Consider the following 13,150-nt stretch of genomic DNA (forward strand, 5'->3'; position numbering starts at 1 on the left):
GGATTAAGAATGATCCCATGTCCAGAAAATTGGGTCCAAAGACTTCAGAAATATACAATAATCATGAAAATCATCCTTCCCTTATTTCACCTCTAAATACACTGATCCAGCGCTTTACATATGCTAAAATTTTCATCAAATCGTAGTCGTATCTCTCATTTCGTAACCTTTGCAGCCTTGCTACCCCACAATCCATCTCCACAGTTACTCTACTTTGTTCGTTCTTTTTAATCTCACAAAGGAAAGTTAGCTCAAGACGGTATCTGTATGGTCCGGCTTTTGCCTCCGTAGAGACTGCCATAGAAATCTTTGCTTTTGTCATTAAACATCTGACCGATATCAATATATTTCCTTCCAAAATATGAATTCTCAGTACTCTACGTCATATCTCTGCCAGTTCAGTTGCAGGTGCATTTATGCCAGTATGCAACTTTTTCCCCTCACTTGGAAGTTAAAGAAAAAAATATATATGTATATGTATGTATGTATGTTTATATATATGTATATATATATATATATATATATATATATATATATATATATATATATATATACATACTGTATATATATATATATATATATATATATATATATATATATATATATATATATATATATATATATATATGTTCGAACTTTAAAAGACCTACAAACACTATTTTGTTGTTTGAAAAGTGTTTTAAGGAGCTTTCAGTATTCATTCAACACTGCTAGACTACAGTAAAAAACATTCTTATACATATTTATATCACCAGTTATTCCCTTTTTGCAGTTAAGGTTGACCAAGGGGAAGAACTTCCGGCTTTCGTTGTACTTTAATTCAATTTTTCCATTTTATAAGTGGCTGATAAAATAAGTTTTCACTTAAAACGCCCACTTGGTCCCCTTCCACCACATACATCAACGAATATTCATCCTTTTGAATTTCTGTTTTGATATTACCTTTTTTCATCAAAAGTTGAGATACCTTTCTTTTAGAACAGCGTACCGGCGAAGAATGACTGAGTTCTGTCTCTTAATAAAGATAAAAATAACGAATATCTTAGCATCATAGGCAAGCGGTTTTAAAGCTGTCTTCTTTATGGATTGTACAACTTTTTAGTATATCCACTCTTCAGTAACTGTGCGTGGGAACATCATACATTGGTTGTTCTTCATTCTGTCACGTGTGCCATTTTGGACATATAAAAGGTCCATGCGCTGCAAAATTTCTTTTGATTTTGTCTCTGTGTTTTAAGTGTATTGGTTTCCTTTAGTAACTAATGACAATTTTCCGTAGATATTTAATATCATCTTATTAATCGGCACGGTGAAACTATGCGTACATTAGCTTGTAGTAACGAGTTTTATCTAGCGAATTTTGAGTACTTTACGTACTAAAAGCCATTAAGAGCTTACATGCAATATAACATTCTAAACATCTGCTTTCACGTTCATTCTCACGTGAATTTTCTCCATGTGTATTGCTACAGCTTTCAACTATTTCCGCGTGTCATTAAAGGATTCCTGTGTTGCACTCTGCCAAAAATCTTTCATAAACCTTCCACGTCCCTGAGCTCTTTCACCGTCATGATCTGACTCCTATTCATTGAGTGTGGTATTTTCCGTTATAATCCTATCGATTTTAAGCTTCCACCTTGGAATTTCATTGGCATATTAACAAATCCCTTCCCCTTGCAATTTTGTATGGAATTTTCCTCAATTAGGTAATGAACAGTATCTGATCATTTCTTCCGTCTAATCTTTATCCTTTTGCATAATGGCGTTTGATACAGGACGTTTAACATAGTTTAGAGAGAGGAAGAAGCGAGACCTTTTGCGCAGCGGTAATGAGATACAAATAACAAAACTCTTTAATGTGTATAATTTTCAGGTAGACACTTTTTTATACTGGCTTTCAATTAATCTCTCATCGTTCCCAGACTTTCTTTTGTTCTTCTGTTGCAAAAAAATTGTACCACCTTTTACGCTATCAGCGTTATAAAACAAGAGTAGCTCGATATTGACAGCATGAAAGCAGGTTCAAGTGGGAGCAAAAGCAGACAGGTCAAGCAGCAAAACTATGATCGCAAACTATAACCACAAATATGTCGGGATAGTAACAGTACCGCTGTGTGCTAGATGAAACCCATGGAACTCCTAAAGTTACATTAACGTAGTTTATTACTTTAACTTTCAGTTCCCCCTTTTTTCTTGTATTTTCATAATTGATTAAATACTCTTTTTATCCATTTATATTATTCAGACACTGGGCACAGAAAAAGAAAGAATTTTAGTCCTACATTGTTCAGAATTACTGATAAATCTTCAGAGGCTTCACAAGCCAAATTAGCAGAGCGCCATCCTTCCAGTCGAATATTTTCAGGCAAAAACGCAGAACTATCGAAAGTATTTCACACTTCAGAGAAAAACAACCGCACGCGCTCGGGTATGTAAACACACACACGCACACGCACACGCACGCATCATTATATATATTATATATGTATATATATGTGTATATATATGTATGTATATATGTATATATATATGTATATATATAAAGAGAGAGAGAGTGTGTTATATGGGGATAAGGGAAAACTGCTCAACCATGAATTGGAGATATTTATTGGAATTCTGCAGTAAAACTAAATTTAATGTCATTTGCTCGCAGAGCATTTTAATTTGTATTAATTATCACCAGAAGCCTCGTGAAAACGAAGAGCTCAGACTACTGATATCTTATTTTCTATCCCTTCTCTGATTTTAGTTTCATTTCTTCCTCACTCCTTTCCCAGCTCTTAAATCCCCTTATTTCTCAACTGGGATTACTCGAATCCTTCTTAAGTCTTCACTACGAAGAAAAACAGAGCTTATCTCTTCATTGATTATACAAGAATCCTTCAGATTATAAACCACTCTAGAATTAAGACAGTATGTTGACTACCTTTCATTGAGGCTATACTTTAAAATATGTTCATTATTCAACTTTGTCATTTCAACAGTAATACGAATAGTCAAGAGGTTATGCATTTGTCACGCATTAAGGGTTGAGAAGTGATTGTTGGTTTACTGATGTGTGCATATGTTGTGAAGGATTATGTGGTGATAATAAAGAGAAGTATGAAAACTGGTAAATAGTTTGAAATATGAAATGGAGGAAGAGCGGAGCTATGAAAGTAAGTGGGCGCCAGGAAGGTGGAACAATAACCGCGAGCAGAATAGAGGTGGTTGATTCCTGTGTGTATTTGGGAGTAAATGTAACCTGTGATGATGAGGGGAGATTTGAGGTGAATCACAGAGTACGAAAAGCAGAAAAGGAAGTAGAGGGTCTATGAAAGTAACACTGGAATGTATTAAAGTAATTTAAGTTGAATCAACTTTCCTTTATGGAAATAAAATGGGATGCGGATTGCAAATGATAGGAAAAGGTCCTAGCTGTCAAGGTAAGTTGTATGAGTAATATTTTTGATAAATGATTTATTCAGAGGTTACGATATATGTGAAATGTATCTAAGTTTTATTCGGCGATTAATGGAGAAGGAAAAGATGTTGTGGAAAGCTTAGTTAATATTAAGGAAGTGAGTGGTGTATTGCTTATGTCCGATGCTGTGGATTTTTTCTGCGCAAAAGTTGTTCCAGCAGTTGCTGTCATTTTTCTTCGAATCCACCATTTTTAGAATAAAAAGATCAGGTGAAGCAGAGAGGGAAAAGCAGAGCCCAAGTGCAAAATACATAGAAATATACAGGACATTCATTAACCTGAACTGTGATTTCGAAATCATTTTATTCTGAATCCCGGAGAATATGAAAAATAGGTCGCTTCCACACTGAAATTTTTGTGTGAAAGCATCAGTGTTTCTAGGCAGCATTCATTGTGCAGCCTTTTATACTTTAACCAGCTTATTTCATAAAAGTCAGTTGACGTACAAGATAATAGAACCGAAATGTTAGATGTAATGCTATAAAATACAACTTATATATAATGAGTTACCACTCTCTCTCTCTCTCTCTCTCTCTCTCTCTCTCTCTCTCTCTCTCTCTCTCTCTCTATATATATATATATATATATATATATATATATATATATATATATATATATATATATATATATATATATATATGTATGTGTGTGTGTTTGTGTATAATATATGTATTATATAATTTTATATATATATATATATATATATATATATATATATATATATATATATATATATATATATATATATATATGAATGCAAACGCATTATGGACGCTTTTATGTTAAAATGCAAAATATCATAAGGTAAAATGAAACAAAAATTCATTCCTCGTTTTATTTTTCCAGGAATAGTGCTTTACACACACACACACACGCATGCACATGTGTGTGTGTTTGCGTTTTGCTTGTATTTTATGGCTTTAAAATCTGAGAAATAAGAAATGAAAGAGAGTTAAAGTTACAGTGGAACATTGTCCTAACCAGATGTTCATCTCTCTTTCAAATATTTGAACAGAAATCTTGCTTAGGTATTATTGTCAATATAATAATGTAAGTGCATACATACACACACACACACACACACACACACATATATATATATATATATATATATATATATATATATATATATATATATATATATATATATATATATATATATATATATATATATATATATATATATATATATATATATATATTTAAAAGTTTTTAATGTAGTGTATGAGAAAAGGGGAAAACGAAACAACGATTTTAGTTGCCGTTCATTTTAAACCATGCCTTTCTTCTCTGTTGTTTCTCCTTCCCTCATTTTTTCAAGTATTCCCTCTCCTACCACTTTTGTTCGGTGTTTTCCTCCCTTTCTCTCCCATATCGTTTCTGTGCATCCCTCTGCAGCCATGAATTCACGAACACCCTTCCAGTTATCCATCAAGTATTTTACTCCTGGATGTCCAATTACTTCAGTATTTTTATTTAGTTCATTTATTTTAGCTTTTATTTCGTGCTCTCAGCATGTGATATAGCTATAGTCATTTATTGTGTTTCATTTTTTCTCGTATTTTGCGATGTGATGTTTCTTGTGCTATGCTCTTTATTAAATGTCTCCCCGTTTCGACTGAGTCGTGATATATTGCTGCTCCTTCGGTGTTACTAGGGAGCCTCGATTCTCTCTTTCTTCTCCCCTGGATCAGATCTGTGCCGGAGTGTTCCGCGAGGCTTTCCCACACTCCCAGTGATCTCATTGAAAGCGTTCACTACGAACAGGAAAAATGCCTTATTGCAACATCAGACTGTCTAATGGCACTTCACTTCTTCTGGGAATTGAGCATATTAGTAATATCGCATTTATAAAAATAAAGCCATTGGGTACCGTTATTTCTATTTTTCATTAAGATCATTATCATGTTCATGTTGAGAGGAACGAACCTGGAAGCTACGTGACTTTGGGAGATGAAGGCACACCCGTCGTATATTAAAAAAAATGAGTAGCAATTAACACTTTTTGAGGGGTTGGCAGGAGGGCATGCGAATGTGATCATTGTTTCTGCTCAATAACATGACAATTTTCATTGCAGGGAAACTTATCACTCTTGTAGCTGCTGCTTTGTAGATTGTCTGAGGGAAAATTAGGATCTGTCAGTTGCCATTAACATATTAATGGGGAACCCTCTATTTCCAGTCCCCAAATTCCGTCGGATATTCGATGTAATGCTTCTGCTCATACATCAGGAAAATCATATTTATGGTGTTTGTCTTTTAGATATTTCCTTTATATTCATAACTTGGTTAACATTTTGACGATTTTCCAAAATGCTGTCTGCAAAATAAAAAAATCTTTGCAATGAGTAAAGATAATTTTTTGTTTCAGAATTTTTTTTCTGTTATTTCATCGAACGGGCAAAAATTCATCTTAGGACATTATTATTTTTATCGCTGATCGCCGATGTTTTTATTTTGTCACTTCAGCTTCGCATGAAAATTTGTTGACTGAAATTCTAGTCGCTTTTTTCCCAATTTCATCGGAAATTTATTCATTGTATGTAAATTGGAAAACTACTTTGCTTTGCAAGCCCCTTTATTGAAGCATTTTACTTCAACAACTTTCATCCCCCTCTTGCAGTTTCTATACCAATTTTAAGGATTTCTGTTCTTCGTGAAATTTTCCTTTAGCGTAAATCTGGAGTTTTCATTGTTTAAATTACCGTCTGTGATATTCCTTTGTATGCATGCCTAGTTTTTCTGTTCTCTCTCTCTCTCTCTCTCTCTCTCTCTCTCTCTCTCTCTCTCTCTCTCTCTCTCTGAAGCGGTAAAAATGAATACCGTCCTTCTAGTACCTTTCTTACTACCCAATCAAAATCCTCAGTCCTTCTAGTATCTGTATTACTACCCAATCAAAATCCCCAGTCCTTCTAGTATCTGTCTTAATACCCAATCAAAATCCCCAGTCCTTCTTGTATCTTTCTTACTACTCTTTATGAAAACTGAGGGTTCTTTGAAATACGCTTCAAGTAGACAGCAATTGCGTTACGTTTTAATTGCTAAGTAACGGAAGTGACAAAATGGCACTCGACTTCGATTCGACTAATGCTCGAGAGGATGATGGAAGCAAAGATCAAGCCGTCGTTCTTTCATCATGGACAGGGCCAGTTGAACCCCCAGGAGATCGATGATCTTCTCCTAATTATTCAATAGACTTGCCTTAATGCGGCTCCTAATCAAGGCGTTCCTTCGTGGACCATCACACGCGAGCTTAGCCCTTCATTCTCTGAGCATAAAGTCTCCGTCATTTTGACATTCTCCATTGATGACGTCTAGTGACGTATCGGTTATTTTCCCAGGCTGTAGGGATGGAAGTCTAACTCCTTGTTGGCCTCTCATCGACTCTGTTGCAAATCAATAACTTTAAAGATGTCATTGCGAATGTTTTATCCCCGGTTTCTTCAAGCAAATTATCATTTGTAAAAATTCTTTGATAGGTTTGTTAGCGGAGCCTAAGAAGAGAGAATATTGTTTTATATACAGCGTTGAACCCTGTAGGGGGTTAATACCGTAAGTGCACCTCACGCGGTGCACTGTAGGAATTACTTAAGGTTCTTTGTAGTGTCCCTTCGGCCCTTAGCTGCATCCCCTTTCTTTCTTTTTACTGTACCTCCGTTCATATTCTCTTTCTTCCATCTTACTTTCCACCCTTTTATAAACTTCTTTCATAGTGCAGCAACGAGGTTTTCCTCTTGTTACATCTCTAAAAACTTTATCCTCAATTTCCCTTTCAGCTCAGAAGGGTCGCAGCGCTAGGCCTTTGGCCTAAATTTTATATTCCATTCTTAGATAGTGTTGAATTGCTTCTGATAAAGTGCCATTAGATGCTGTTGACACATGAAATATCCTTCCAGGCTTCTGTGGTTAAACCCATTGGCTAAAGTGAGCTGTTGCCACCATAGTTGATATCTGTGGGATATAAGGTGAGTACCAATCTCGTTTTACTGGGATAAGTTACTTTTAATTGTATGTTATAATATAAAGGTCGGGTTTGTTTACATCATTCTACATATGAGAGATCTGTCTAAGTAGTTTTGCATTTCGTGTTATGTATGGAAATAGAATATTTCAAATGTTGGATTAACCCTGGTTATGGGATATGTGTTAGATGCTGGTAAATTAAGTTTTCAGTTTTTTGGGTATAGGTCATTGCTTCAATGAGTTTATGTCAGAAATCTAGATTTAGCTTTTCTGCTCTCTCTCTCTCTCTCTCTCTCTCTCTCTCTCTCTCTCTCTCTCTCTCTCTCTCTCTCTGAAGCAGTTCGTTGTAATTGGTGCGGTTATGTATGTATATACATATATATATATATATATATATATATATATATATATATATATATATATATATATATATATATATATACATATACACAATGTAATGCATGTATATACATTATGTGCGTATAAGGTATCTGGAATTTTTATTACCAGATACACACCAGGATAAAAGGATATTGCACGAATGTCTTTGGCTTCTTAATTAGTGGTATCATACGAAAAACAAAACCCAATTCTCAGAATAATTGCAGTCATCATGGAGAAAGCTTAGAGCCTTGAAAGAGGAAGCTTATTCGTAAGAAAGATAAACGAACGCAAGGATGGGCAAGACTACGGAGAGCTTATAATCATGTTTGTCAGGAAAAGAGAGAGAGCTTATGTTAAAAACGTGGAAAAAATGCGGGAATAGAAAAAGCGTTGCAGACTATGCAAGAATGCTAATGCACATGAAAGAGGTGAATGGGGTTACAAAGAGGGACGCATTGCCCAGTGGTTTCCCCATTTGCATGTAATGAATGGGATGTTCAGACAGAAAAGCGAGCGGTGCAAAGTGTCGAAAATGGAACTCGCCATAAAGGAATATTTTACACTCTGGAAAGAGTAAAGAGATCGTGTTGGGGCTAAGTATAGGAAGTGGTATGTATAAAATCTGGAGGGGAGAGGAGCTTGCGGATGTTTTGAGGTATTTAATTAAATAGCTTGTTAAAGGAAAATTCCACTCAGTTCGGATTTCATAGCGAGATTGCGGGAAAGGGTTGCAGGGGAAAAGGTAGTGATAGAAGCAAATTGGAAATCAGCCATTCGGACGTAGAAAAGTGTAAAGACTTAAAGACTGTAATCGTCCAGAGGAAAACCTCTATAAAGGTTATGTGTACGTGAAACAGACAAGAACGATATAAAGAGACATTGTCAAATATTATGGAGGAACTAAAGCGAAAACGACTCCAGAGTTTATGAAGTTCATCAATGAGTTATTGCTCTGAAGAAGAAGAAGAAGAAGAAGAAGAGAGAGAGAGAGAGAGAGAGAGAGAGAGAGAGAGAGAGAGAGAGAGAGAGAGAGAGACGTAATGATGGCGAAATCAGTATGATAGTCTGGTAATGAATAAAATAGACGTTGATATGATACGGATGACATTTTGGTAAGATGTTGAAATAGTTTGAATAGTCTAAAGTCTACCTTTCACAGGATAGCAGTAAATTTAGACACTGGAAAAATTTGGTTTATATTTTGGAGACTGAGTAAATGAAAAACAGCCATGATTGCAATCACATAAAAATAGGTCAATGAGAAGAGTAAATTGTCCTTACGACGTTACATCCTATGTTATGAGGGTATAAATTGTAGTATGTTGGGTATAGAATATTGAAACAAATAATAGGAGATTATAGGTTTGGAGTCTGAATTTAATATTCTCTCTCTCTCTCTCTCTCTCTCTCTCTCTCTCTCTCTCTCTCTCTCTCTCTCTCTCTCTCTCTCACATGCACACACATCATGCCATATCACATGATATGGCATTAAACTGGAAAGAAATCTCTATTTCAGCTATTTTTCACATCAATTGCTGCAGTTTTGACGAAATAACCTAGCCTTGGAAAAAAATATAACATTATTATTATCATTATTATTATTATTATTATTATTATTATTATTATTATTATTATTATTATTATTATTATTATTATTATTATTATGTACCATCCAATTTCATTTTTATCTTTTTGTATAGCGAGTTAGGTAATTTTTCATGCTCTTTACGTAACTGTTGAATTGAAACATGGTTGACATTTTCTCGATAAAAATAACGCATGAGTGCCTGGTTGTGAGGCCGATTTAATGGTAGAATTTGTACATGAATTACACTTTGCTTTTTCTTATGAAGTTTGGACGTTTTATACTTGTATGTATGCCGGCACTTACCTGCACAAGAACACTTGGTTCGCAGACATACATTATGGAGTCAAATTGGGACCGAACCTAGGCCTCTCTAATGAAAGGTAAGTCAGTTGGTTGGTAGCTTCCTTGCCTTTCATTTGAGAGACCCGGGTTCGATCCCTTTGTGAGTCTGAAATTCAGTAATTTATGTATGCATGTGTGTGTGTATGTATGTCAGTGTGGCATTCTATCTCATTCAAGTCATATTTTTACATTTAAAAGTGCAACGGCATCCAGCCTTTCGATCTGCTATCTTTCTTTTATCCGTTAAATCATTGATATAACAAAAGAGGTGTTTCAACTTCAAGATCTGCCTTTGATCTTCCTCAGCCCCAGAAGCACCCACGCATAAGCATCGTCTTCAGCACGCGCGCCATTGTCCTTCTGTACAACGTTCTTCACGCCCTTGTTTTCATGTAACCTCTTAGTCGCCAAGGGTTCAAATCCAGTTCTCTTGAAACATCTCATAGCCTTCCACAGAACTACTTTGAATCTCTCTCTCTCTCTCTCTCTCTCTCTCTCTCTTTTCACGTTATTATACCGACATTTAAAACGGTTTGGCCTTAGTAGCTTTCTGTACCGTTATCTTATATTTACCTTTATTCTCACTATCAGTAGTTTCCTTATGGGGATATCAACATTTTCAGACACATTATTTTACAACGTTTTGCTCGATATTATCGCAATAAACTTCTCATACCACATTGTTTATTACATCTTCATCCATCTCACCATCCTCACATGCAAGATATCATAAAGTTGCAATTCTTATCTTATTTTCATAAGAGCTGTTATCAGAGGATAAATCTACATAGAAAACGCTAGTTGCTCATGTAACGCGGCCTGTCGTTATAATACCCCAGTGCTATTTTTCTCGTCCGTCATTACATTACAAGATTAATATTTGCTGTGTGTTGGCAAAAACCTCATATAACCCTTCCACATCATCGACTTCTTTGATGACAATAATCGGACTCCTTCTCATCGCCCAAGGCAACTCTGGTTATTAACCTCCTGAGTATTGCGTCTCCATACACCCTCACTGATATATTGGCCAGCCCTTCCCCTCGGAGTGCTTGTGCTTCCCCTTCTCGTCCTTCTCCCTTAAGGAACAACAGAAAATTATACACGTCTCCCAGTCTTTCAAGTCTCCTTCCTCGTCTAAACATCTTTTTCATATGCTGACCAGCTGTTCGGTTATAATGAACATCACCGTAGCATGAGGTCACTGGAATTATTCAGTTCCTTGTTGGACGAGTCGGTAGAGTTCTCGACTAGCACTCTGCTAGGCCCGAGTTCGAGTCTCCGGCCGGCCAATGAAGAATTAGAGGAATTTATTTCTGGTGATAGAAATTCATTTCCCGCTATAATGTGGTTCGGATTCCACAATAAGCTGTAGGTCCCGTTGCTAGGTAACCAATTGGTTCTTAGCCACGTTAAATAAGTCTAATCCTTCGGGCCAGTCCTAGGAAAGCTGTTAATCAGCTCAGTGGTCTGGTTAAACTAAGGTAGGCTATACTTAACTGGAATTACTCACATAAACTTTTTCTTATTCCTCCCAGGGTTGTTTACTTGTATGTAGAGGTGGACATGCGCACGCATTCATGTTAAAGTCCTTACGATGTACATATTTCATTCCCATTTGTTTACGGGTTCCTGATTACAAGTTTGCATGGGTAAATATATATTTTATATATTCTATCAGAACAACCATTTTCTTATCCTAGGTGCAGAAGTAAGCATTAAGTATGTTTTAATGTAAAAATAAGCAGATTATTCATACATATAACATTGACAATTTTTCTTTATCAACAACTTAAATGTAGCGAGGTTTCAATCAGCTAATGTAGCAAGTAGGAAAGCCAAAAGAAATTTCACGCAAAGCTACACTAATTATTATACCAAAACAACAACAGAGTTGTGTGACATTTATGTTGACGTACTTTTGTACTGATGTTTAATTAGAGTTCACACTCCACTTAGACGCACTCGTGTCCCTTTGTTGCCAAACGTTGCTCCGCTTTGTAGTTGAACTATAAAACTGGAGTGGCTCGATGTTAACAACAAGGAACCTGTTTGAAGAGGTTGTGCGTGAACAGGGGAATGATTTTCCAAGTGAGAGAAGAAATAAGACGTTATATTATTCTTTAGGACTTACTTTTTTTTATATAATTCTTTTGTTTTTAGGAAGGAACACTTAACACTCGCACACTTACTAAATATATTAGAATGATCAATTCGTATTTAATGTGTAATGTTATCGGGGAAACCTTGGTAACGTGTTTTTAAAGGCCGTTCTACGTGTAGGTAATGATAAACAAGTAAAAAATGCGCTGAGGTTTCTTCGGCGCAATTGAGTTTTCTGTATAGCCGCTACAGCGTATAATCAAGGCCCGGTGGTGGCGTGTCGTATATCGTTGCCAGAAAGCACGATTATGGCTAACATTAACCGTAAATAAAATAAAAACTATTGAGGCTAGAAGGCTGCAGTGTGGTATGTTTGATCATTGGACAGTGGATGATCAGTGTACCAATTTGCAGCCCTCTAGCCTCAGTAGTTTTTAAGATTTGAGGGCGGACAGAATAAACTGCGGACGGACGGACAAAGCCAGCACAAAAGTTTTCTTGTACAGAAAACTGAAAACGGTATCTATGAGAGTACAGTTTAACACTTGGTAACCCCTCAATTATAGTCATTCTATTTCATAAAACTGCTGTTTTGACGCGTTGTAATTCTCTATTTATTCTTCACGTTTGTTACGTACTCTTTTTAAAAATTTTCTTTCCCGTTTTCGTTTTCAGCGTAAGAAAATAAAGAATTATTAATCTCAGAGCTTTCAGTTTTGGAGTAACTCTTGAAAATCTCCCACGAACCCTTTACATTGAGCCTAATTAGCATTGTGTCTGCGGGAAGTCTTGACTATCTCCGGGAAGAAATTTAATGCTGTTTACAATATATATATATATATATATATATATATATATATATATATATATATATATATATATATATATATATTGTGTGTGTAAATTTAACTTGATCACTTGCACAATTGCTCTGTGCATTAATACAGTTAACAAATAATCTCATTTAAAGAGGATGGTATCTAACGGAGAATTTTTAGAAAAAAAGTTACAAACTATCAAGAAGTTTCTGTAACTTTCTTGGTGGCTCTATAACATGCTGGTCTCCCTGTTACATGAAGCCTTATGGGATGTGGTGCCAGGCTATGGTTTTGTTCCACCCTGGTTGCGACCCATAACAGTCGACAATCTCCATGTATCCATATTCAAAGGTCAACAATGCCACAATAGGATTTTAACGGATCATTTCCATCGGTAGTCCGAGAGAGAGAGAGAGAGAGAGAGAGAGAGAGAGAGAGAGAGAGAGAGAGAGAGAGAGAGAGAGAGAGAAGAGGGGTTAGGGGCAATTT

The 13,150-nt window shown here is 35.7% G+C and overlaps 1 long non-coding RNA gene across 1 annotated transcript in view; it reads left to right on the top strand.

Moving 5' to 3' along the window:
• The window catches only part of LOC136844214 (uncharacterized), a 512,558-nt gene that overhangs the window by 485,267 nt on the left and 14,141 nt on the right, over nt 1–13,150 (top strand). Inside the window, exon 3 of the long non-coding RNA XR_010854768.1 lies at nt 7,360–7,428. This is a non-coding gene — a long non-coding RNA (uncharacterized lncRNA). The remainder of the gene's footprint in view (nt 1–7,359; nt 7,429–13,150) is intronic.

This window comes from Macrobrachium rosenbergii, chromosome 12 (assembly GCF_040412425.1).
Source record: "Macrobrachium rosenbergii isolate ZJJX-2024 chromosome 12, ASM4041242v1, whole genome shotgun sequence".
NCBI lineage: Eukaryota > Metazoa > Arthropoda > Malacostraca > Decapoda > Palaemonidae > Macrobrachium > Macrobrachium rosenbergii.